Below are 24,282 nucleotides of genomic sequence, written 5' to 3' on the forward strand. Positions count from 1 at the left end.
GGAACAGAACATAAGGAGGACAGGGAAAATCACAGGCAACCACTGAATGATGTAGCATTCCAAGAATAGTTAATTAATGGGACACATCTGTAATGTAAGTGAGGAAATTCGAGGAACATAGCCAAACAGTCATTGACAAGGTGGAACTAGCTTTAACAACAGCATCAACAAAGAAATCAGCATGGTGTGATAAGCGCAGAATACCTAGTACTCATAAATCGAAAAGCCTTTAAAAGGCAGTCCATGCAGAGTAGAGCACAAGTTGGATTAATACTGTATTTGCATCACATCAGGAAACTGAAAGTAAATATCAAGCAAGCATTCCAGCAGAAGGGAAGAGTGTATGCTGCAATGATAGAAAGAAGACGTGCCCCACAGCAGCAGCGTGAGTCGGATAAAGGGCGGCGGTACAAAATGGCGGCTGCGAATACCTCAGGAGCAGTTTGCAGAAAGAAAGATTCAAAGAGGGCCTCACCTGGCCTTTCAAGGATTAAATTATAGTCTGCTGATGCACCGACAACCTGAGAATGCGTTTGCCCAGGTCAACTCATAGTTTATTGTTGCAAACACACAATGAAGTGTTCTGACATGTGGCGAAGTCTCTAAGTCAGGTGTCCCTCTTCAGTGGCGTTGAAGCCATACCCCGCAGCAACTATCATTTCTGAAAACCTATATTTGACACATATTCATTAGACCCACCACCACTAATATATTGTTATTTCAGACAGGAAGAACTTAAGAGTCATTTGTTTTCTACAAATCAAAAAAAACATCTGACAGACATTTTTTTACAAGTTCTCTTGAGTTGCTCTTCAGGAGGACTAATGTCAATGAATAAAAATCATTTATTTAAAAAAAAAAAAAAAACTTTCCTTCATTCCTTATGCCATTTGTTCCTACCCATATAAGCTTGTCCCAACCTGCATGGTCTGCAGAATTTCCTTCAAAAATATGTACTTTTTAGGTTTTTCACATGTGGATAACCCACTACTCTTTAAAAAATCTACAATTGCCCGGTCTTCATATACTAAGAAGAACAAGGGGAATACACATCTCGCACCAACATCACATTTGACATGTCCAAAGAGGAAAGCCCAGTTCAGCAGGCTGAATGACTTCACTCCAGTCAAAAAAAGAGTGCCAGTGCATGATGCATTGCTTTAGTATAGACAATAGCCTCAGCAAGAAATTATTTGCGGGGACAACCAGCGCCAGCCTGGCTTTCAAAATCTCCATTAAGTTTAATATAATCCATTTTCAACAGGCTGATATGCCTATACCAGGCAAACTTAGAGAGGACCTTCATTGCTTCCACGAGGATGCCTTGTTTAAGCCCTTGGGCGCGGCCGGAATTTCCCCGCGGTGCGGGAAAACTCCACGCGTGCTCAAATCGGACGGCTCCCGGCCATCTGACGCACACGTCCACTGTGACATCGGGCGGTCGGGGTCCGTCCGACGCATGCAAGGGGTTAAATGATGGCGGTATCACAAGATCCTTCAAGATAAATACCACAAAGCCACCAATTTAAGAGCAAGCTCCTAACTAAACATGATAAACACAGCCTGGGAGAGTCCGTCTGGACCCGACTCTTTCCTGCTTGGAATAGAAGACAACACTTGGTATACTTCTGCCTCAAATAATATAATATTTGAGCCCCTAGAGTATCAGACTCCTGATTCAAAGCACAAGCAAGATAACAACTGTGATATAAAATGTTCACTACAATGGAGGGAAGGTCTTGCATTCCTTTGGTATAAATCAAGGTAAACATTAAGAAAGATTTTCTTTATCTCCGAGCTATCGTAATCCCTGTGTCTTATCTTGGGATAACCTATCTCAGCCACTTGATTTTGGATCTGTCTATGTCCAAACTGCCAACTAAATAGTTTATCTACCTCATTGCTTTTGTCAAATCATCTTTGCATAATAGAGTTTATCGAAAAATCTCACCTAAATAATTCTTTCCTTTAGCTTTGCCAATGCAGTTTTGAATTTAGATACTTTTAGAGTGGAAGGTGTACCGTCGAGCCTTGCTTCACATAACATAATATGACCCTCTAATTATTCCCAAGTGGTTTCCTCATTCCTTCTTTCTGGCAACAAATGGAATAGTTAAACATTTAAGTAGATCTTGAATATATCCCAGACTACAGTTTTACATGTGGAATTGTGCTATCTCCTCCCACATCATAAGAAATGATTCATCCATCATGCTGACAGCTGATACCAGTGCCGTGAGGGGAACGGCTTAAGAAAACCACCGTAGCACCCTAGCACCCGCCGTGAGGGCAACGGCTGAACTACCATCCCCAGCAGGCATTGCTTGTTGCTTGCTGGGGATGTCATCGTGGCGCCTGGAGGCGCTTATCAGCCGAGCAGCCCTCCCGCAGCCCGTGACGCGCTGACAGCTGATACCAGTGCCGTGAGGGGAACGGCTTCCTTTGATTCATTTCCAGCCTGGACACTGCCGTGAGGGGAACGGCTTATGAAAAACACCTAAGCACCCTAGCACCCGCCGTGAGGGCAACGGCTGAACTACCATCCCCAGCAGGCATTGCTTGTTGCTTGCCGGGGACGTCATCACGGCGCCTGGAGGCGCTTATCAGCCGAGCAGCCGTCCCGCAGCACGGGACGCGCACGGGTATACCCGGGCAAAGCCCGGGCCAAGGGTGGGTCCATCCCTGCCCGTCAGAGCCTGAAAAAAGCTGGGCTGGGCCACCCCTCAAACGTTCATCCATGGGTAAGCGCAAATATATGGGCAGTCAAGAACGGGGGGGTTTAAAAGCCAAAATCCCTAGAAAGTCACCAACTATAATTTCATATTTGACCTCGGCTGTTGGAGCTCTGAATAAGGAGATAGCCAATCCTGAAAAGGAATTTGGACTGGGTACAAGACAAAACCCTGGAGAAGGGACTGTGGCAACTGATCCTCCATCTCATATTCCCGTACCATTGGATCCAGTGGTGTTGATTAGTGGCCCAAGAGCGAGGAGTGAAGTTCAGTCTCACGATACTGCAGTGATAGGGGGTGTGGATGTAATACCTGAAGTTCCCCCTTTGGATGTGGAAAGGACACCAAGGAGTCTAATTGTGGGGACTGCGGGGACTGCAGGGGAAAAATGTACTAGCTGAAAAGCCAGTAAGCGGCATAAAGGCTCTAAAAATAGTACCCCCAAGTTGGTGCCAGTGGTGGATGAGAACATTCACCTGACTTTGCGGAATTTGGTAGAGGACATTTTTAGTGAGCAGTTTGAATATATATTGATTGGTATCGCTAAAGATGTAATTGATACCTTGAACTTTTGTGTTGCGGATCTTAAGAAAAAAATTGAGCGGTTGGACTCCTTCTTGAGGGATACAAAGTATACCCCGCAAGTTATTTCAAACTTAGGCTTGTTAACTATTCCACCATTAGAGATTAGGTCCAATTCCAGAGGGAAACATCTAGGTAATCAACCATTACAACTTCCAGGGGGGGGGTTAAAGCCTAATTCTGTTTGTAGACCTGAGGTTATTCGAGGTCTGGGCCCAGGGGGAGGGAAACCCTTCCAAGTCGACATGAGTCTAGCTAACTTGCCATCTAATGGCCCGACTTTGGCAATTAATGAGAATTGTGCCCCTCAAGAGAGAAATATATGTCCTAATGGTTGTAGAATTAATCTCCCCCCAGAAGCTACTCCTTTGGTTGCGGTCTTTGTAGGGGTTCCTCCGCTTAGTGCCCCTGACAGTGAATCAACGGCGGCCCTGCTGCGTAAGACAAAAAACTGGTGTGACCATTACTGCACTGAGATCTCTGCTCACATTATAATGGCTAGACGGGTGGCCTGGGTGGGAAATGGTCCCAAACATGTACTTGGCGACTGTATTGTAGTCAATTTTAACAAACGGGATATAGTTGACAGGCTGTTTTGGGACGCCACCGAGCTACACGGGGGGCACTAGGGCCTTGCCATTAGGTTATTTTTACCCCCCAGTAAGGGGGCATTACGATCTCTTGATAGTGTAAGTATGGCTAATTCCACTAGTTTTCATCAGTCTTTGATGTGCCCTTCTCGTAGTAAAAGTCCTGTATTTTGCTCCGGTAAAGTAAGCGGGGGAGGAGTAACATCTTTAAAATTGGTAGCCCAGTTGCCCAGGCCTGATGAGGGAGGCTTAACCCTCTCAAATAGATTTCTCCCACTCACCCAGATGGATGTGAACGATTGACTGGCGGGGAAGGAGGATTGTATACTTGAACCATACTCTTACAGTCATGTCACAGGTGATATAGGAGCAGAAATTCCCCTCAATTGTAGAATCATCAGTTGGAATATTGCGGGTCTTAGATCTAAAAGAGATGACCCAAACTGGTTGAACTTCATAAAATCATACAATATAATTGCTCTCCAGGAAACATGGGATAGGGGGGATAACTTTTGGTTGGATGGGTTTAGATCTGATTTTCTACCTGCTCCGCCAGGTAGAGCAAAAGGCTGTCTAGTGCTTCTTTTTTCCCTTAAATTAATGGGGTCCTCAAAAAGGATAGAGGCAGACTCTTCTAATTGTCTGGTAGTAGAAGTAAGCACTTCCAATTACCCCAAGTTATCACTTCTAAATTTCTATAATTCTGGGGAATGCGATTTTACGAATCAACACTTGTGTCATTTGAAACTTTTTTTAGAAGAATATAGGTTGAAGCAATCCACTTCCTATTATATACTACTCATGGGCGATTTTAATATACATCTGTGTGATTTGCATTGTTTTATTGATGATCATCTAGGGCACAGTCATTCGGTGATTCCTCATTTTGAGCATTCACCTCAGGGGGAGGTAGTAGAGGCCCTTTTGGCTAAAGCTGATCTTTTTGTACCTGGGTTTTTTAATCAATCTGATCGGTGCTCTACGTTTAAATCTAAGGCTACAAATACTATTATTGATTACACATTCCTGTCTCCCTGTTGCTAGATAAGGTAGTATTTTATAATGCCAGGCTGTCTCCTTTTACTGACCACAACCCTGTTATATTAGAACTGGATAAAGGTTGTGGTCTTTTGGGAATAGGAGGAAAGAATTTGGGAGCTAATTGTGTGGTAATCCGTGACCAGGGGAGGAGGCTTAAGTGGTCCAAAGTGACACCCGATTCCTTTTTTACAGACTTTTGTGCGAAAGCTAAAGGGAATATCGCAATATGCGTTGATTCTTCAAACCCTAAGGATGTGGTTCTTAGAGCCTTTGATGGCATTTGTAGACCGATAGCTGTGGATCTGACCATTAATACCAAATCCAGAATTACTCGTGGAGAAAGGTGGTTTGATGAAAATTGCTCACGAGCCCACCGTTCCCTAGTCTTAGCTGTGAAAAGCTTACCTCGAGATAGGGTATTGATAGCGAGATTACGGAAGCAGTATAAGATAGCAGTTTATATGCTGAAATCGGAGATTAAGGCAGAGGCTTGGAATGCTCTTTTATCTGTCGAGGTTTTAAAGGATAGTTCAAGATTTTGGGCTATTGTTAACACCCCCTTTTTCTCTGGACTGGAGAATGATACACAGGAAAGTAATATCACAGAGGCACAGTGGCTGTCCCATTTTGAGGCAATGAATGGCTTCAATGAGGTACTGGACTCCATCCCCAGGTCATTACCTCAGCAGAATATAGTACCACTTGTCTTTAACGAGGAGGATATTGAGAGAGCAATAAAGGAGACCTCTAGTAATAAAACACCTGGCCCTGACTGTGTCCCTGCAGATCTATATAAATGTGTTCCTAAATTCTGGGCGAAAATATTAGTTAACGTTTTTATTGCCTCTGGAACGCAAGGGTTTCCTGTATCCTGGTCCCAGTCGATTATTATTCATGTTTCTGAAAAGGGCCAGAGAGGGGACCCGCGGTGCTATAGACCGATATCCCTGACTGATTTGGCGGTTAAAATACTAGGTAAAGTGATCTTAGCCATAGATACAGATTGGGCTACTGATAATAAGATTTTATCTAATTTACAGTACGGTTTTAGACAAGGCAGAAGTTCTATCAACCAGTGTCTTAATTTATACTTAATAATAAGTAAATACACTGTGGCTAAAGAAGGTTCCCTGCAGAAGGCTTTTATGGATTTATCCTCAGCGTTCGACCTGGTTAACAGGTCGAAGCTGTGGAGTATCTTGTTGAAAATGGGTATTGACCCGTGTCTAGTTTATTTTCTGGCTGATCTCCATCGGGATCTTTTAGCATCAGTTAGGATTTCCCAGGACAGCAAATGCACAAGGTATTTTAAATCAGGAAGGGGCGTTCGTCAGGTGTGTATTTTGGCGCCTCTGCTTTTTACACTTTATGTTAACGCCCCGGACAAGTCTTTAGTTGAGGCGAGCCCGGAAATTCCGCGTGTAGGAGACTGTCTAATCCCGGTCCTCCTATACGTGGATGACGCTGTCCTTTTAGCTCGTACTGCGGTAGGTCTCCAGCGGCTTTTGGATGCCTTTGGGGCCTACATGCAGTCTTTGGACCTGGTAGTGAACATTGGGAAGTCACATATTATGACAACGGGTTATAGAATTAGAAAAGCAAAATCCTTTTATTGTAATGGGGTGGAAGTGTCCATGTGTGGAAATATGGATTTTTCTGGTCAGTTATGTCCCCTATCTTGGACCCCAACGGTTCTATGTGCATGTTACAAGTACATGTATGTTCCCTCCAGTTCCAGTTATGAAGACGCAAATACATGTGCGTCCACCGTTAACATGTCCTCTTTCAGATCCGCCATGAATAGACTGGATATTCCATTCCTAAGTATAAAAGGCCACTGGCTTTATATGGTTCACTTATGCCATTTTACAGTCCAGGCAAGTAGGCCCTGATTCTGTCATCAAGCTTTTCTTGCTTTCTGCCTCTGAAGCTCCAGTCTGAGCCTGCATCTGTGACCATGAACTTTGTCTCATTCCCTGCGCGGCTCACGAAGCCTGACATCAGCCTGTTGCCTGCCAAGAAACTGTATTTCACCTTCGAAATTATCTGCTCCGCTCCCTGCCCAATGCATTCCCGTCTAGTAGTTTAAGTAAACATTCTTCCAGCTACCGAGCGAAGGCCCGGCTTCTCTGTCTTTATGCAAGTAATTCATAGCCCTGTTACTATGGAAGATTCCTGCCCTCGCATCTAGTGTAGACACTTAGACGCTTGTACACGCACTAACAGTCAGTATAGTCAGTATAGAATAAGATTCTACTCTAAGAGACCTCTCTTTTGGATAACATAGTTCTTTAAACATAGGATGTTAGATATGATTTGGGATTAGGTTGACTTGACCCTCCAGACATCTGTCGCCACATGTAGAGCTAAATGTCAAGTCCCCTTCACCCCCTAGTTGCACGTCAATCATACGTCATGCTGCTGTGCGCGCATTTCTGCCAAGTATTTCTGCTGACATTGCGAAATTATTTCATAGGTCCACCCATATGTGACATCACAACCAATGACGTTTCCTTGTTACTCCCAATTACGCCTCCTTCAGCTACGCATGTGAAATGTTATCTTTGCTATCAATTGTTACGCCTCTTGCATTTGCCTCACTGTAATGCCTATTGTATAAAAGTGATTAATTATCAATAATGTATGTACTTCACTTCCTGAACCTTCGTGGTGATGGAACTTGGAGCAACCGATTCGAATCGTCCATTGGAATAAAGCCCATTCCGAACCTCTAATACCACGGATTCTGCCTCTTATTTACTGAGCTATTTTTATTATGTTTCTGTATCAAATTAAGTCCCGGTAATTAAATTATTTACCACATGAATGGCGCCCGAACAGGGACACTTTCTCATCTCACGCGCCGGCGGTGCGTTGCAGGCCCGGTCCCCTGCCACAGCTGGACGGACAACAACGCGTACCAGCAGGATTTCCTGTATCTCCCTCCGGTCAAGCGGGGGCGACTGAGGCTGCGATCAACACCCAGACGAGGCGGTGAGAAGTGCGAAGTATCCCGACCAGAGCCTAGCTGAGAGAGCAAGATCCGAGGTATACAGAGGCCCACCAGGTTCCCGAAGCTCAGAAGTGTCCGAAGTTTTCGAGTCGAGTCCAGTCCGGTCCAGTTCAGTTCAGTTCCGTTCCGAGGCCTTCCGTTCCGAGCTACCCGGTGAGTACCATTACTGGGGAGGCGTTCTGACGTGCACATAGGTTGTGCCGGTCAAGACGGGTTTGGGTACACAAACCCGGTCTGCACTGTTTTAGCAGTGTATCTGTACTGTTTAGCAGTATATCTAGTATATCAAGTATATAAATTCAGAATAAATTCAGTTAATGCCGAGTATTATGTTTAGTGATTAAGTTTCCTTAGATCGTCCTCATCATCGTTGCTCAGTTAAATGTTAAATGTTAAATGTTTTTAATACGTTCTGCATATTGTGGTGTGAATGACTGTTCATTATCGTGTTTATTGTATTAAGTTTGTTCAAGATCAAGTATCAGATCAGTTCTCAATATGCCGCTCTTTTCGAAATTAAGACAGATCACAACTAGAAAAGGGGTACTCGAAGAAGCTGTTCCCATTCCTCCTAGGGACACTCCAGGGTACTTCATGTATCATAAACATGGCCTAGACGCCATATTATTTCTTGATCTATGGGTGGACTACACTAAGGAATTACCAGAAAGTCAGAGGTGGCCCGCAGCTGGGACCTGGGATGCAGATTGCATCGTGAAAGTAGAGGAAGAATTATGGAAAAAGAAAGCTAGACAATCACAGAAAGACGCCATTGAATTATGGCGTAAAGAATCATACAGACGTACAGAAAAAGCACGTAGACAGGAAGAGAAGAGTAAAGAGAATTCAAATAAAGTCCGAGAAAATCTATTAATTGAAGAAGGTACACGAGTGAAATCAGAACAAGTAGACAGACAAAGAAATGCCCTTATGAAGGGTATGTATCCCCTTTTGGCCGAGGGATTACCTAAGGCTACTCCAGAGATACCAAAAGACTTGCCACCCCCATTATTTCCAATAAAAGTACATCCTAAGGGGCATCCTAGAACAGCAGAAGATGTTTTTCTTTCCTCATATTTAGATGACGCAGCTCCCGAGTATGCTAACCCCGCCCCACATAGACCGTCTGCCGGGGAGGTTCAACGCCAAGATCCTGTATCTGTATCTCTACAACAACAAATCCTGACACAAGTTCCGGCAAGCACATCTGTTTCCTCATCTGTTCCTACAGCTACTTCTATAGCTGTGTCCACACCTATAGTTGCTGTATCGCGTTCAACGAATCCTTTCACGCCCGATACCCCAGACGGGGCTACGGGAGGTGCTACCAACATTTTTTCTACGCCACCCAGAATAAATAAACTTACTTTTCAAGAGTCAGCACATCCACGTACCCCCAAACTCATAAATGCACGCACGCTTAAGGAACTTCTTATAGATTGTAGATATGACCCTGTGCCCGGCAAAGAGGACGAAATGATCATGGCATCATTACGTATCCGACGAGCCGCGGTGTATTTAGGGAAGTTACCAGGAATGACTATGCATCTAGATAATATATACCATTTTGTCCAAACAGGGCGAGATTCTGAATGTATTAACAGAGCTATGGAATACCAGAAAGTGGAGATACAAGGGGAACTGTTACGTTTCCTTATAAATTGTGTGATCAGAAATCAAGACCGACCGGGGGTAGACCCGGAAGCAATGCAAACTCTTACCAGATGGAGCCAGAATATATCAGAAGGAAGACATGATAAGCAAAACTGTATAATAGCCATGTGCCGAAAGATCCGTAAAGAAATAGAACGCCTACACGAAGAGAGATTAGCGGTAGACCAGTTCGAACAAAGCGAGGAGGAAGGATCAGGACTGTCCTCAGGACAGTCAGAAACCATAGCCTATGTAGGTAGAGGAAGATCTTGTAATAGTACTAGATGTTTTATTGACCCGATACGTCCGATATGTCCAGATAATAACAGGAATTTCCAAACACCTATAATAAATATAGGGTCCCCCGAGCATTCGTTCCAAGCCGCTGACAAATTACTGCGAGAACGAAGGGGTTATCATTTACTCGATTCTATGGATGAACAAGAATTAGCCAGGTCAGCCGTTCATTGGATTGACAGTCCCGGAAAGTATGATGATGATACAGTAGCACACACATTTTTGAATCTCACCCCAGATGAACAGCGTTTAGCTGGGATTTATATGATTCAACAACTTCTTATACTATATAAAAGCCAACATTCAGATCCTGGTCCCTTACCTGATATATTGACTGAATTACTCACGAATAGATGGAGAGGTTCAGGTACTAAGCTAATTAAAGAAATACTAGAATCAAGAAAGCAGTACATTCTTTTTGTATGTCCAGAACATGTCTCACTGCCCATCAAGGAAAGACCGATGTATTACATGGACAGACAGAATCCCTTACGAGAAGTACACCCAATAAAGGGCGAGGACAATCAGTTTAAACGTGTATTTGTATATACGCCCATATCGAAAATAGAATTGTTAGAGATGAAGAAAGTGGTACCCAGTCATGACAAAGACCCAGCGGGTTTCCACCGAGAAATTAAAGACATGTTACTCATGGGAGAGTACACCTATCCCGACATTATGACAATATTAAAGGTATTAATGCCTGCTGGCATTTATGAAAAACTCAAGGAAAAAGAGTGGGAGGTGGGAGACCAAAAGATAGACTGGACAGCATTAGAAAATGAAGAAAAGGCCCGAGGTCCAGGTTCGGGGCTTGGGGACAAAACTAAAGCACTACCAGGTTTACTAGTACAGGTACTGCCACGTTTATTAACCACGAAAAAGGAAGACTGGGGTGCAATTTCAGCCTGTAAACAAAAGCAAGATGAAGACACTAGTGATTTCTATGCCCGATTCGAAAAATGTTTTGGTATAAATAGTGGTATAAAAGCAAGTAGCGAGTCATACCCACATCTGTTTGTGACAAAATTAGTTGAAAATTCCTTACCCCAAGTGAAGAATAGAGTATTAAAATTCGAGAGTACCTGGCAAGGTAACACCCCATCACAAATGTTACAAATGTTACAGTATCATTACAATAGAATTAGAGAGGAACAAGAACATGAACAAAGACGCATGAAAGACACGAAAATGAAAATGCTAGTCTCCCAGACAGTTCCAGCTGAAGGACATAAAAAGGGTACGACACATTCCGGTGATTCAGCAGGACCTGTAAAAGGGACATGCAACTATTGTAAACAACCAGGTCATTATATACACGATTGCCCAGTCCTGAAGCGTAATATCGCCACAGGTATTACAAAAGAAAGACCACGGCCACTTAGACAGGATCAGAATGAACAAGGAGCACCACAGCATGCACAGTCCATGCCAGCTCCACAACCGTCTATACAGTTTGTGCCAGCTGCACCAGCGCTGCCTGTTGCTGCCACACAAACCACGACACGACAGCTGTACCAGACCGCACAGTACGACTATCCTGATTATCAACGATATGCATGAACAAGCCTAGAGAGGGAAGTTGACTTACCCCTTATCGAGGTCCCGGTAGACCAAGAAGGACCTTATGTACATAGTGAATTATTAGGCCAAGATAGAAAATTTTTACTCGATACAGGGGCAAGTCGAACAACCATAAAACGTAGTGAAGTTCCAGGGGCACCCCTCTCAGGCTCACAGAATATTTCCCTTGGTTTTTCAGGAAAACCTATTGTTAATGAAGTATCACAGCCTCTTCCACTTACGATAGGACCCTTGACCAGAACTACAGATTTATTGCTTACTAAATCGTGTCCAGAAAACTTGTTAGGTATAAAAACACTGAAAGCTCTAGGAGCTATAATATGTTGTTCTCCGGAAGGAGTAAGATTGTTTTTACGTGATTTCAAAGGTCACTATGTGTCTCGAGACATGGATCCCCGACTGCAGACTTTACCTACACATCTATGGGCACAAGGCCCTACTGATGTTGGTTGCATGAATATTACACCATATCGAGTTACACTAAAGGCAGGAGTGGTACTACCACGAATGCGACAATACAAGTTACCACCAGATGCTGTAGTGGCTTTACTACAAATCATTGACGAGCTCATTGCCCAAGGAGTGGTTGTAGAAACAGACTCCAATGTATGTAATTCACCGATAATTCCGATTCTTAAACGAACAGATCCGAAGGCCCCGCCAGTATATCGATTGGTTATTGATCTGCGCGAATTAAATAAGTGCATTGTGCCACAATTCCCTGTGGTCCCAGATATCTCGTCATTACTGACAGCTATTGATTCTGAAGCAACATTCTTTACTGTAATTGATCTCAAGAATGCCTTTTTCAGCGTCCCTATAGATCCGGAAAGCCAATACTTGTTCGGATTTAGTTTAAATGGACGTAGCTTTAAATTCTCACGCGCACCTCAAGGATTTACAGAAAGCCCCAGCATCTATAGCCAAGCACTGAAACGAGAACTCGACAGTATCCACATGCCAGTAAACACTGCCCTGCTTCAATATGTCGATGATCTGCTGATCACCGCTAGAAGCGAACGTGAATGTGAGAAAGCATCACTGACAGTTTTACAATTTCTAGCCGAAAAGGGGCACAAGGTGTCCCCTTCTAAGCTGCAATTCTGTGTCCAGCGAGTTGTTTATCTTGGACACTCGCTGTCCAAGGAGGGAAGGCAGCTTACACCCGACCGCATTCAGTTAATAGCTAACATGCCAATACCCAAGACACAAAAGGAGGTGCGCGCTTTCATAGGCCTCACTTCATATTGTAGGCAGTGGATCCCTCAGTATGCATTTCTAGCAAAACCACTCATTCAATTGACAACACAGGAGGCAGCCACATCGACTGTTCTCCCTTGGACTCAGGAACATACACAAGCTTTTGAAAGCCTAAAGAAAGCTTTATGTCAAGCACCGGTTTTAGCAACACCATGTTACAATAAACAGTTTACACTTTTTGTTACAGAACGCGAAGGTACTGCCTTGTCAGTACTCACACAGGAACAAGCAGGATCACACAAACCGTGTGCTTATTTTTCTAGTACATTAGATCCCGTAGCTCAGGCTCTGCCTGCGTGCCTGAAATCAGTGGCAGCGACAGCTTTAGCAATCAGACAAAGCGATGCCATAGTGTTAGGACATCCATTGACAGTACAAGTACCACATGCAGTAGAGGTTCTCGTGAATCGAACGCAAACACAACACTTAACTATAGCGCGACTTACAGGGTATGAATTAACATTGTTCCAACCACATATAGAAATCAGACGTTGTAACACATTGAATCCTGCCACACTTTTACCCGTAATTGGAACAGATCCACTAGCGCATGACTGTATTGACGTTATTACAATCACGACGAAACCCAGACAAGACTTGACAGATGTCCCATTGTCAGACCCAGACCTGACGTTGTATGTAGATGGTTCATGTATGAGAACAAGTACAGGAGAGTTAGTGGCCGCTTACGCAGTCACAACAGACACTGAAATCATTGAAACAAATTGCATAAATACCTTGTCCGCTCAAGCAGCAGAGCTCGTTGCTCTGACGCAAGCCTGTATTCAAGCCACAAATAAAAGAGTCAACATATACACTGATTCACGTTATGCATTCGGAGTTGTACATGACTTCGGCGTGCTGTGGCGAGAGAGAGGTTATTTAACTTCTCACGGTGCCCACATTCAGCACGGACCCCTCATTCATGCCTTATTAGATGCAATACATCTACCCACTGCAATATCAATTATGAAATGTAAAGCTCATACGAAAGTTACTGATATCATTTCTCAAGGCAATGATCTAGCTGACAGAACAGCTAAACAGACTGCTCAAACTCAAACATCCGACATGACAAAGACAATAGTCCCGACGCCAACACATTGTATGATGATTAAAGATCCCGCTCTTGATGTAATTGACATACAGACACACGCTACTCCAGACGAAATAAAGAAATGGACTGAATTAGGAGGGATTCAAACGGACCAAGGATGGATGACGAAGGAAAAATCTGTGTGGTTCCTTCCTGATTCAATGGTCCAAGTTATTATTAACACTATACATAGTCCAGCGCATCTAGGAGAAAAAGCTATGCTAGACAGCATCCAACACATTTGGTTCAATAAACATTTACGAGCAGCAGCTAAACAAAAAGTTCGTACCTGTATGATCTGTTGTCAGTTTAACCCAGGTAAAAGCATCCCCGTAGAGCAGGGTGGATTTCAGCCTCCTGATCACCCTTTTGAAATCCTCCAGATGGACTATATCCAGATGGAACGATGTCGAGGATTCAAATATGTTCTCGTAGTTGTCTGTGCTCTTTCCCGTTGGACAGAGGCATACCCGGTTTCAGATTACACTGCCCCGACTACTGCCAAACAGTTAGTTCGAGAACTCTTCCCACGATACGGTTTACCACGTGCTGTCTACTCAGATAACGGCCAGCCGTTCTCATCCGAACTGATGAAACATGTTTCACTTCTGCTAGGATATCAGTGGAAGTTTCATTGTGTCCGACACCCCGAGGCAGCAGGTCTCGTGGAACGACATAATCAAACTTTGAAAATCAGATTGTCCAAAATATGTAGAGAGAAAGGTGTTGACTGGGTAGTAGCTTTACCAGTTGCACTCTTTTACATGAGAATGGTAGCACACTCTCGAACAGGGCTATCCCCGTATGAGGTGATCTTTGGCAGACCACCAAATATGTGGGGGACGCCTATACCACGTAAAATAACTGATATTGACTGTAATATGCTGACAGATTATTTGGCTTCCTTGATGTCTGCACTACAATCTTGTCGTTCACAGGTAGCTGCAGCCTTTCCTGACAACACTGAGGTGAAACCCCATGACGTAATTCCAGGGGATCTCGTTTTAGTGAGGAACTTTGATCGAAAGACTCAGCTGGATCCTAGGTGGAAGTCGCCGCAATTGGTCCTGCTCACCACAAGGACAGCCGTGAAGATCGAGGGCAGAAAAGGCTGGATACATTCAAGTCATATCAAGAAATTTCATGGACTACCATCGGACGTAAACACCACACCTCGTGTGTCTTCACCCATTGACTCAAAACTTCCTTTTGTTGAATCAAGTAGTCACGAACAATATAAACTAAAACTCAGATCTAACCAGTCGGGAAATTTGATTGTTTAAGTCCTCTCCAAGGTGAAGCGGTTGAATTTGTCCCTGACATGTATCCCTTAGATCTGAATAGAGAAAACACCCGAAAAATGTTGAAACGACATGCATACTGTAAATCACTGCGTAGTCATTGCACAGTGACGTTATTAATCTTGTTTTTCTTAAGTCTTTTAATAATTACTGCAAGTATATTGTTGCACATATATTATCCTATTTCTAGACATGTTTATAATGTTACTGCTGAACATTCTTTTAGTGAATTACCTCCGCATGAGTTGTCTTATAGATTTGCGCTGCGCAATAATACGTTTATTAGTATGTTACATCATTCCCATCAGGTTAGCAATGCTACAAATTGTTGGATATGTGGCCGACTCCCTCCCTATCAGAATTATAAAGGAATTCTACCTCTTTTTCCATACCCATTCACACACAACGGCTCCTGTGGAGCATGGTTTAGTTTAATTAATTCCCTAGATTCAAATTCTGCAGTTTATCAAGACGACTGGGTATGGGGAAATTTGAACTTAGTTTTACTTAAAGTCTGCTACCCTAACAAGGAGGGACTTCCCAAGAGAACAGGAACTGATCTAGAAAATGAAGTATATGGATTAGGTAATTTTACGCTTAATCTTATGATCCTAAATGTCGAATCCGAAGCTACTCCAATTTTGCCCGCCATGTCAGTATTTCCAGTAAAAGGTGAATTATGTGTAAGAAAGAATGGTTCCATACATATGGGCCATAGTAAATGCACCACTGTAATAGAATTCAGTGATCAAGGCAAGTCGACATTTAGAGCTTCCCGCCATTCCTATTTTATATGTGGTCAGACGGCATATGTACGTTTGCCTCTAGATTGGGATGGTACCTGCTACATTGGATTCCTTTTGCCACCTGTTTTCCTAGCTCCTTCCGATTATCACAGAAATACTCATTTAGTACACAATAGAGAAAGGAGAGATCTCCCAATTGTCGATTACACCGAAACAGCATGGGAAAAATACACAGATTTCAATAAAGGTCTCTTTCCCTATATAGGTACCGTTACTAATAGTAAGCTGATACGTAGATTAACCAGAACCCTTGAAGCAGTAGTGAACGAAACTATTTCCGCCTTAGGCAATTTAACAGAAGAACAGTCTGCTATGCGGATTGTTGTGCTTCAAAATCGTCTTGTCCTTGACGTCATCCTGGCCGATAGGGGCGGAGCTTGTAGGGTCATCGGATCAAGTTGTTGCATTTTCATACCAGAAAATTCGCCGTCTGTATATAAAGCCATAACCCGCCTTCATAAGATTGTAAGCCAGATACACCAGAATCCAGGCACCTGGACTTGGTCCGGTTGGTTTTGGAGTGTATTATCTACCTTTGGATGGAAGGTCCTATCCTTCCTAGGTATTGGCTTTCTTATACTATTCAGTTGCTGCTTATGCCTGCAATGTGGACCAGCGATTTGTGGTCTGTGTGCCACTTCGTGTATTCCACATCAAGATTTTCATTCAAGATCCCAGAAGAAAAAAGAAGAACAAATGATGCTATATGAACAGATCAATGGATTGATGAAGATTGATATCTCTTGACGGGCAAGTAGGGGACAAGGAGGGAATGTGGAAATATGGATTTTTCTGGTCAGTTATGTCCCCTATCTTGGACCCCAACGGTTCTATGTGCATGTTACAAGTACATGTATGTTCCCTCCAGTTCCAGTTATGAAGACGCAAATACATGTGCGTCCACCGTTAACATGTCCTCTTTCAGATCCGCCATGAATAGACTGGATATTCCATTCCTAAGTATAAAAGGCCACCGGCTTTATATGGTTCACTTATGCCATTTTACAGTCCAGGCAAGTAGGCCCTGATTCTGTCATCAAGCTTTTCTTGCTTTCTGCCTCTGAAGCTCCAGTCTGAGCCTGCATCTGTGACCATGAACTTTGTCTCATTCCCTGCGCGGCTCACGAAGCCTGACATCAGCCTGTTGCCTGCCAAGAAACTGTATTTCACCTTCGAAATTATCTGCTCCGCTCCCTGCCCAATGCATTCCCGTCTAGTAGTTTAAGTAAACATTCTTCCAGCTACCGAGCGAAGGCCCGGCTTCTCTGTCTTTATGCAAGTAATTCATAGCCCTGTTACTATGGAAGATTCCTGCCCTCGCATCTAGTGTAGACACTTAGACGCTTGTACACGCACTAACAGTCAGTATAGTCAGTATAGAATAAGATTCTACTCTAAGAGACCTCTCTTTTGGATAACATAGTTCTTTAAACATAGGATGTTAGATATGATTTGGGATTAGGTTGACTTGACCCTCCAGACATCTGTCGCCACATGTAGAGCTAAATGTCAAGTCCCCTTCACCCCCTAGTTGCACGTCAATCATACGTCATGCTGCTGTGCGCGCATTTCTGCCAAGTATTTCTGCTGACATTGCGAAATTATTTCATAGGTCCACCCATATGTGACATCACAACCAATGACGTTTCCTTGTTACTCCCAATTACGCCTCCTTCAGCTACGCATGTGAAATGTTATCTTTGCTTTCAATTGTTACGCCTCTTGCATTTGCCTCACTGTAATGCCTATTGTATAAAAGTGATTAATTATCAATAATGTATGTACTTCACTTCCTGAACCTTCGTGGTGATGGAACTTGGAGCAACCGATTCGAATCGTCCATTGGAATAAAGCCCATTCCGAACCTCTAATACCACGGATTCTGCCTCTTATTTACTGAGCTATTTTTATTATGTTTCTGTATCAAATTAAGTCCCGGTAATTAAATTATTTACCACACATGGTGTCCTCTTTTACATACCTAGGGGTACTATTCGATGAAAGATGTTCTTGGGCCCCTCAACAATTTTTTTTTTTTAAATGCAGTTATTAGATCTTCGACAGCTTTATTAGGGTTTGCTCAGCATTTGGGGGCTAGGCCTGTAGAGGCCATTCTCAAGATATATAGATCGAAGTGTCTGGCTATTGCGGCCTATGGCTCATCTATATGGGGGTTTAAACAGCAGGCAGGGGTGCAGAGAGCTGAAAATAGATTTATACGTAGCCTCCTGTCTGTACCTCAATCAACCCCAACCTTTGCTATTCATCAGGAACTGGGGTTGGGTTACGTCTCTGATATCTTGAGCACAGCCCCGTTACTCTGTTGGCTTAAAACCTGACTTAATCCAGAATTAACCTTGAACCATCAGATCCTGTGGGATTGTGTTAAACTGGATAAAGCTAGTAACATCAAGTGGCTGTCTTATGTTAAGCTTATGTTATCTAAAATAGGGCGGCCAGAATTATTTGAAGCCCCAGAAAGAATCAGTAAGGAAGACGTGAAGTGGGTCAAAATGAATTTTATGAATACATTGATGATGGAACAGGAAGAACAGGAGCTACAGAAACCTCTAGTTAGGGCACACTTCTTGACAAAAACAACCTTGTTAATCGAACCCTACTTGAAAATTGTGACCAAGACCCTCCATCTCTGGCTCCTGATTAGGTTCCATTTTAATTTGATTCACTTCTCGTTGGGTGATCTCCTGGGGTGGTGTAAACCTGTGGATGCAGGCCCGTGTCAATGTGATAATTATTCTTCACAGGACACTTTACATTTTATGATGTTCTGTGATTTTTATAATGATATTCGTAGGAAGTTTTTAGTCCCTATATTGAATGGAAAGGGCTTTTCACAAGTTAGACCTGCATTACTTTATTTGCAAATGCTGAGTAATTCCTGAGATATTTTTAATATTACTTGCTTCCTTGTTGCTGCCGTACGAATCAGGAAAAACAGACATACTATGTTAAACAATGTATACATTTTACTGTTAATATTTTATGGAATTTTTAACCTCGAGATATCTGGTTCTGCTGAAATATACAAATGCTATTGTTTTATATATATCGCTCAAATTGTTTTATAGGAATGTGTCTTTTTTTGTATATTGGTGTATTGTACTTTTATGATTTTAATTAATCGAATAAAGTGGATTGACTGACTGGATTCATCCATCAACAAGGCTCGATCAAACCTCCACAAGTAGGACCCAATACAGTAGAGGTCTGCATAAGGAATCATGCATACTATTTGTAATTGGGAGTGGCCAGAAATATCTTTGTGTCCTACATCACAACGTCCATGTTTTTTGAAGATATGAAGACAGTTTTATTGAGCTTTTCTATATATTGGGTGGAGCTACTTACTAAGACTAGCTGGGCATGGGTCTTTTCGAAGAGTTGGAGGGATGACAAAAAGAAGTAACAGTAATCAGGTTGTTAACTGTTATGGCTGGAGCACTTCTGGACAAGAGTAAAGTTTGTTGACCTGTGAGCCACTGAAAAGGTCTACTGGGACATCAATGTTATCTGAAGCTATCACAAGCCGTCCTCTAGTGATCTTATGTGAGAGGAAAGCTGCGCTATCTAAGCAGAGGTTGGTTTGAGTTGCTTGAAGGAATTGCAGTTTGGAGAATAAATGGAAAAGTTATTTTGCCAGGTTAGGTACTTGCCTAAAGCGCTGGGAGGAAGATGCTGTGTTTATTTCTTTAAATATACTCTTTTTAGAGGGGACCAGAAGGATACAATCCCATATCAAATAGCTGTCATATCTTCTCCATTTATGTTCTGATTCATGTACATTTAGTTTATGGTCTAGCGGCACTTACATGAACAGTTTGTTTTGTATCTGCTGCTTTCCTACAGAATTTTGCTCCTGAAACAAGAGAGTTACCTTTAGAGCAGGGGACAGGGTACGGGTAAATGACTAAAAATGGGCATCCTGGTGGTTGTCAATGTGCGTATTCTTGTCGTAAAGAGGGCTCTTTCAAGTGCAGGTGAATGATTCTAGGTTAAAAGCGTTCAGTCACAGAAAGGAGAATCAGTGAGAAATTTAGACTACTGAAATTTCCATGTGATTTTGAAGGTAAAAGGGATTCCATAGTGATCTGTCTATGAGACTGCCATCTCTACCAAGGCTGGGTGACTGGAGACATGAATGGCCTATAGTAGGTGTCTAGCAGAGGATTCAGATGAAAATACTTGAGTGACAGATGAATTGAGAATTATAAATCTACAACGCGGGTTAATAATTATTAGTTCATCCACAAAGTTTAGAGCTGCTCCCTTAGGGGCCTCTGGCCAGCAACTCAAGTAAAGGGTAAAAGTAAATTACCTTTGGAAGCCAACTGATTTGTAACCAATTCTACCAAGGGGATAAATCCTGTAAGGAGGAACTAGGGGACCAGTAGACCTAGATAAAGCTAAAGATTGAGGGCCAGATGTAGGTAAATGTGAAATATTGATTTCTTAATACCGAATTATACCGATTCGGTATTAAGAAATCGGTATTTCCGATGTAGGTAAAAATGCAGTAATTATTACAGAATCGGTAAAATTCGGAAAATAAACACCGAATACTTAAAACCGATCGGTATTACCCATTCTTAATTACCGAATCGGTAAATACCGAATCGGTGATTCAAAATTACTGCAATTGAGGAATCAGCCAATCCTGTGCATCCTATTAACTCCCAACAAGGAAGTGGCCACACCCAAGCAGCTGCACTGAACCAGAAGCTGTTGAAGAGGCAAGCAGCAGAGAACTGCCACTTCTCTGCTCTGCAGGCGCTCGGTGGCCATGCAGGGGGAGATGGCACACTGCAGCCGGGATGTGGCAAGAGGGCTGGTGACAGTGACCACTGCACTTGAAGTGCTACAGAATAATCTGACTGCCAATACTGGTGCAGGTGATGTGGCGGACAGTGAGGAGACAAATAGCCGCAGTAGTGAAATGCCCCCTGTTACAGAGTCCAGGAGGCGCAGCGGACGGCAAAGTGGTGGTACAGGACACATTGCCAGTGAGGACAGTGGACACAGAGGAAGCAGCAATGTTGTGCGTGGGTGCAGGAGGTAATGCCAGGCACACTTGTTTTTGATACATGGGTGAATTAACCCATGACGGATTTGTAGGCTGTTTGGAATTGGGACTGCTATGTTAAGCCCTTCATGATGTGGCGTAGTGTCATGCTATTAAACTACGTCACTCACACACAATTACTGGCTGTGTCTCCTTACTTACCTAGAAATAGTTCTGTGTAATCTCAGCCCGTCTTGGTCTCCCATCTGGTGCTGGTGCCACTCCTGCTGCCACTGGGCTCTGGCTGTGGAGTGTCATCGTCCTCAGAGTCGGTCAAATCGACTGCTGTCCCTTTCTTAGTTGCCAGGTTATGCAGCATAGCACATGTAGCGATGATCTTGCAGCAGATGATGGGTCGGTACTGACAGGCACCTCTGCTTTTGTGGAGGCAGCGGAACCTGCTCTTCAACAGTCCAAATGTCCGCTCCACCACGTTGCGTGTTGATTTGTGCGCAGCATTGTATCGTCTCTCACTTGGGGTTGATGGGTTCAGGTGAGGAGTGAGGATGATTGCACGCACGGCATATGCGCTATCACCTAGGTGGGAAAGGAAGTGCCATTAATAACAAACACCAACACATTTATCAGCAGTACACATCAGGGTGTGTCACATAGATTTACCTAGCAGGTATCCTTCTCCAAATTCTGCCCCAGCCAGACGTGTGTATATCCCACTGTTTCGGAATATGTAGAGTCATGGGTGCCCCCAGGAAATTTTGCAAGGATGTCGGTGATGATGTTGGCCGCATCGCAGATGACCTGCACGTTGATGGAGCAGGTGGATTTCCTGCAACGGTAGATGTACTCGTTGGCTGCAGGTGGGCAGATAGGTATGTGTGTCCCATCAATGCACCCTATAACATGCGGGAACTGTGCCTTTTGGTAGAAGTCTGTTTTTGTTTTCTGCAGTTCGGCCTGTGTGGTGGGGAAGCGTATGTAGTGATGCATCCTTTGCATCATGGCATCCAGGAAATTGTTAAGGAACCGAGACAGGTAGCTCTGCGACACGCCACCTGCCACAGCTATCACCCCCTGGTAACTTCCTGATGCTAATAGGTGGAGACTGGATATGTGGGTGGTATAGCGTGCGCCCTTGGTGTAGGATGCTCTAGGAGTGGGTGCAGGTCCCGTATCAGGTCCAGGATAGTTTGGGGGGTGTAGCCAGTACCTTTCATGAATTTCTGCCTCAGTGAGTTGAAATTGTGTGATGCGCTGTCTGTTTATGCGCTCCTCCCTTCTCCAGATCCTCATTCCTGCTTCCTGTAGTTGTAGCCGCCTTGCAATAACGTAGAGGGCCGCCATTGCGCTGAGACTGTTTCATTTTGGGGCTGTTTAAATGCTGTGCACATGATTACCACCTGCTTTGAGTCAGTGGTAATTACCGACTCTTAAATACCGAATTTCATGTAATTCAGTATTACCGATTTTTGGTACATCTCTTTTACCGATGCTTATTTACCAAATCTATATTTGGGGTTTTCGGTATCTCCGATTCAGTAATAAGGAATCGGTAACTGGTTTTCCTTATTTTACCGATTCCTTATTACCGAATCCATTCGGTATTACGTAAATTGCAATTGGCTAAATACCGGTCGGCAACGGTGAAATTTACCGAATTTCACAGTTACCGACCGGTATTTAGTCACCTACATCGGGCCCTGAGTTTTGCACTTTAGGAGAGATGGAGAATGTTTGGAATTTCCATGGAGGTTAAAATTCTCGTTTTTACCCCCTGGGGGGAGACACGCTGTCTCCTCTGATATATATTGTAACAGTCCTAACATGTCATAACAAAAAAACAAAAGTCTGTAGGCTATGAAGAAGATGCCCTCCATAAAGGCACAAGTGAAAGACACAAAACTATAAAGTTAAATTATGTTTTGTCCATAGCACTTCTGACTGACAGTCTAAGTATTAGGAACATTTCCACGTTTTCACCATAGGTATGATGTTGCAAGTCCAAAGTAGCCAGGTAGGACTCATTAAAGGCTTCCCTTACATCCATATACATAATACTTGGCCATAACACCATGCCTGTATAAACTGGAAATAATGTAGCAGGCAGATTGATTTTGAAAGTAAACAGGACTGACATCAAGAGAATGCAGTTCATTTCAGGTTTACCATGCACATTAATATTAAACTAAATCCATCTGTTTCACCTTTGCAACCAACTTTACAATATTTGTAAAGAAGTTACTATATACCAACTCTTCTGTACGGAGCGAAATATTGGCAGATGGGAAGGTTTGTGTCTCAAAATGTGCACCCAAAGGAAAACATCAATTGTTACCAGTTATGATAGAAAAACTATTTCCAATAGAAGTCCTAAATAATCTTAATTCTATTAAAATCTTAAAAAGCAAAACCTCTCTAAATATCTATAATTGGAGTAGTTTGTCTTAGGACATATTGAATCGTTACTTTTTTTCAGGAAAAACAATAAAGTTTGCAAACACATTAATTCCTCTTTTATTTACAGACTAAGTCTCTGAATTTATGAACATATATATACATACACACACACATTACCTAGTGGCAGTCACCACTAAGTAGCTATAGTTAGGTCTGCTTTTCCATGGATAGTGCGTTTTGGGGTTTCCATCAAAAAGAGGGCGAGAAAAAAAGGAGGGTCCAAGACCCAAAATCTCCATGCATTTTTCATAGACTTCTTCAGACAAGGCTACAGCAAAAACTACTAAATGGAATTACACCAAACTCGGCAGGATGCTAGATCTTCCCCGCAGATTGTGTTTTTTGTGATTTTGTGTAAATCTGTTCAGTAGTTCTTGAGAAATTAAGGTAAAAAAAATAATTGTATATTTTGGCAGTTGGGTTCACGAGAGTCTCTGAGACTTGCGGGAGCGCCAATTTAAAAGGAGAGCGTTCTGATTGGCCCACGGATCTGTATTTTCCTTGGGCCATCTCGCTCCCACACTCTGATTGGCAGCCAGCAACATGAGGAAAATGTTGTTAGTCATTACAGGACTCATGGATTTAATCTTCTGTCCTGAAGTTCTTAAACAAAAAAGATAGAGGGACGCGGTAGGGGTACCCTGACCCACTAAGCACCAAGAAGGGACCCAGAAAAGAAAAAAACCAGCAAAAAACTCAGTGATCCTGTGAGACTCAGGTGGGGCGGCAACCCCCACCCCCCCCAAAAAAACAACCAAAATGGTAGCAGGGCCGTATTTATTCATTATAAGGCCTGGGGAGCCTACCCAAGGTCAACTGTTTATAAAGATGA

This window comes from Triturus cristatus, chromosome 12 (genome assembly GCF_964204655.1).
Source record: "Triturus cristatus chromosome 12, aTriCri1.1, whole genome shotgun sequence".
Lineage (NCBI taxonomy): Eukaryota > Metazoa > Chordata > Amphibia > Caudata > Salamandridae > Triturus > Triturus cristatus.